Raw genomic sequence first — 4,076 nt, forward strand, 5'->3', positions numbered from 1 at the left:
CCCCGTGAAATTGGCATTCTATTTTTTACAATCCTTGCTGTTTATAAAGCACTGAAAGAAAATAGGTATTTGGCTGAAATCGTGTGGTAATTAGTTAACAAAAGGCTGTATAAAGAAGAGCTAAGTCAAAGTGGTCAAAGTCTGGCTTTCAAGAATGGATATCATATCCCTCTTTGGCCAGAGTAGAGAGTAAGTATTGGGTTCACACAGACGGTCGGCAGATCTCTTTTCTTAGTACTGATCTACGAATGTACATGACTGGAAATTCTTCTTCAACTGTAAAACAGGGTTCATCTTATTCGCCACATGTTCTTTCCCAGAGCTGCTCTAAAACACCTGGCAGATGTCCCTCTGACATCTGGTTGATCTGTGGTCCTGAGTCAGAGCTGCTCTAGAAGTCTGAACTAAAACACCTGGCAGGTGTCCCTCTGACATCTGGTTGATCTGTGGTCCTGAGTCAGAGCTGCTCTAGAAGTCTGAACTAAAACACCTGGCAGGTGTCCCTCTGACATCTGGTTGATCTGTGGTCCTGAGTCAGAGCTGCTCTAGAAGTCTGAACTAAAACACCTGGCAGATGTCCCTCTGACATCTGGTTGATCTGTGGTCCTGAGTCAGAGCTGCTCTAGAAGTCTGAACTAAAACACCTGGCAGATGTCCCTCTGACATCTGGTTGATCTGTGGTCCTGAGTCAGAGCTGCTCTAGAAGTATGAACTAAAACACCTGGCAGATGTCCCTCTGACATCTGGTTGATCTGACATCTGGTTGATCTGTGGTCCTGAGTCAGAGCTGCTCTAGAAGTCTGAACTAAAACACCTGGAAGGTGTCCCTCTGACATCTGGTTGATCTGTGGTCCTGAGTCAGAGCTGCTCTAGAAGTCTGAACTAAAACACCTGGCAGATGTCCCTCTGACATCTGGTTGATCTGTGGTCCTGAGTCAGAGCTGCTCAGAGCTGAACTAAAACACCTGGAAGGTGTCCCTCTGACATCTGGTTGATCTGTGGTCCTGAGTCAACTAAAACTAAAACACCTGGCAGATGTCCCTCTGACATCTGGTTGATCTGTGGTCCTGAGTCAGAGCTGCTCTAGAAGTCTGAACTAAAACACCTGGCAGATGTCCCTCTGACATCTGGTTGATCTGTGGTCCTGAGTCAGAGCTGCTCTAGAAGTCTGAACTAAAACACCTGGAAGGTGTCCCTCTGACATCTGGTTGATCTGTGGTCCTGAGTCACCTGGCAGATGCTGACATCTGGTTGAGTCCTGAGTCAGAGCTGCTGAGTCTGAACTAAAACACCTGGCAGATGTCCCTCTGACATCTGGTTGATCTGTGGTCCTGAGTCAGAGCTGCTCTTCAGTCAAACCCATTTAATACACTGCTGCAGTATCTGATAGTATCTCCACACGACGACGACGACAAACCAGAACCAAAGAATACAGAAGAATACAGAAGGCTTGTGGTTGTCAAAGAAACCAGCGTTGAAACAAAACGGACGGTTCGAAAGCTAGAAACACGGCAGGCATTATCAACTTCAACTGGAAATTCACAAACAAATGTGATGTTTTTTGTTTGTCATAGAAACCCCGAAATGTTACAAGCGAAGGGGTTACCCCCCCCCATCTTCCCGACCACCGCTTCCCGACCCCCTTTCCAATAGTCAAGCATATGGACGGTTCATCACTACCCAATTGACCCTCATCCCTGTAACGTCACTCGCAACCAACAAAATACCAAACGTTCTTGTCAATCTGTACAGAAAGCCCTTGAGCCTATACTACCCCACCCCATATACCCTCCCCAACAGTCTTCCACCAGGCAAGCTGAGGTAGCAGAAACCAGAGACATCGTCTGGCGCACTATTCCCTACAAAGTGCACTACTTTTGACCAGGGCCCCTCTAAGTCAAGCAGACAGGCAGAAAAGCCAGAACAGTCACCGAAGCAATAGACACGCACCCAATCCAAAACCAGCGAGAGAGACAAAGAGAAGGACCTTTGCGTCACTATGCATTGTGGTGAAGCAGTAATCACCTTGTGAAGGATACAATAGGCAAGTAGGGGAGAGGGGAAAAGACTGAGATGGCTGAGACCATCCATAAACAGCTCTAAAACGTATTGGCAGATGGCATCATTTCTGATGAGACATCTTGCATCCTTTACATTGGGATACAGGTGGGGGAAACAGGTGTTAAGAAACAAACAACAGTTCAAACACGTCTAGAATCTAGAATCTCACATTGTTTTACAGGGAACTGTACTGATATGAAACATTGTGGGCCAATTACAGGCCTCCCCAGTGTTGGGAACCAGGGGAGGAAGGAATAACAGACATCAGGAGAAACACTTTGAAAGAGAGAGAGAGAGAGAGAGAGAGAGAGAGAGAGAGAGAGAGACGTCGACCATTTCCTTGAGAAAAGGTGAATAAAACAGAAGAGACACACCTCCGCCTGAGAATGATGTTGCTGCTCCATTGTTATAGCAACATGCAAGGGCACCCCATTCCAAGACAACAGCTTCTGCCAAAGAGCACTGAGAGTTTGATTAGCTTTCCTTCTAATTGTTTCTCCATACCTTTGCTATTCAATTGTTTTTATCTTTGTATCATTCTGCCCCATCCTGAAATCTATTCACCTTCTTTGGATCCAAGGTGATCTTTTTTCGTTTAATTACTTTGAATGCTCTGTTGTGTTTCTCTGGGCGATGAGGCAAATTCATTCCTACATTATCTGTTAAAGACTGCTATCTGCAGTGTGGGGGTGGGGACACTAACCTTGGAAAGGCTCTCTCCTCTCTGCCTCTACAGTACAGCCCCTCATTTACCCTACAACCCCTAGTCCAGATATATCTGACTGTAGCAAGACTCCCTACAACCCCTAGTCCAGATATATCTGACTGTAGCAAGACTCCCTACAACCCCTAGTCCAGATATATCTGACTGTAGCAAGACACTCTACAACCCCTAGTCCAGATATATCTGACTGTAGCAAGACACCCTACAACCCCTAGTCCAGATATATCTGACTGTAGCAAGACTCCCTACAACCCCTAGTCCAGATATATCTGACTGTAGCAAGACACCCTACAACCCCTAGTCCAGATATATCTGACTGTAGCAAGACTAGTCCCTGACAACTCCCTACAACCCCTAGTCCAGATATATCTGACTGTAGCAAGACTCCCTACAACCCTAGTCCAGATATATCTGACTGTAGCAAGACTCCCTACAACCCCTAGTCCAGATATATCTGACTGTAGCAAGACACCCTACAACCCCTAGTCCAGATATATCTGACTGTAGCAAGACAACCCTACAATCTGACCAAGACCTAGTCCAGATATATCTGACTGTAGCAAGACACCCTACAACCCCTAGTCCAGATATATCTGACTGTAGCAAGACACCCTACAACCCCTAGTCCAGATATATCTGACTGTAGCAAGACACTATCTCCCAGTCTGGGGGGGTTTGACGTTCATGAGCAAAACCTCCTCACTAGCATTTTGTAATGAAATAATTTAGGCAAAGTATCCTTGTATTATACGGAGTGATTTTCATTACAGAATTCAAATACTAAAATATATACACTATACTTTTTTGGCTATAGTTTTTATACTACTCCCAATATAGGCCTGATGTGTTGTAAAGATTGAGCTAATGATTAGAGAGGCTGAAAAAGCCATTCCATCTTTCACAGATTGATTCATAATAAAACATAAGAGTAATAAATAATCCATAATTAGACTGTGAGGTTGAGATTCTCATTCGTTTCAATTACTTTCAAGTATACAACTAACATCTGTGATACAAGCAAATGTAGAAAATCACACTACACTTTATTAAGTACGACTGAACATTACATTAATATTAAGTTTAAGGTTTTTAAAAACGCCTTATTTAGTTTTCGGATTGTGCCATTTCATCTCAACATTTTACAGTGTTCTACGTTTGCACACTTTCATGTTTGTTAGTCGAATGTCCACGGAAAGAAACAATATGTATTTGAGCTATCATACTTCTACAGTCCCAATGTACTAAACAGGATGGCAGCATTCTGCCAGACCAAAACAAATGGTTACTGTAG

General features: G+C 44.1%; 1 long non-coding RNA gene across 1 annotated transcript; it reads right to left on the reverse strand.

Moving 5' to 3' along the window:
* Window positions 1–755: 755 nt before the first annotated feature.
* On the reverse strand, window positions 756–3,107 carry LOC121845356. The gene is made up of 3 exons (XR_006082524.1): window positions 1,293–3,107; window positions 1,029–1,182; window positions 756–891 (listed from the first exon to the last, which is right to left on the reverse strand). It is a non-coding gene; the product is annotated as an uncharacterized LOC121845356 (long non-coding RNA).
* Between the last annotated feature and the right edge of the window lie 969 nt (window positions 3,108–4,076).

Source organism: Oncorhynchus tshawytscha, unplaced genomic scaffold (assembly GCF_018296145.1).
Source record: "Oncorhynchus tshawytscha isolate Ot180627B unplaced genomic scaffold, Otsh_v2.0 Un_contig_6405_pilon_pilon, whole genome shotgun sequence".
Classification (NCBI taxonomy): Eukaryota; Metazoa; Chordata; class Actinopteri; order Salmoniformes; family Salmonidae; genus Oncorhynchus; species Oncorhynchus tshawytscha.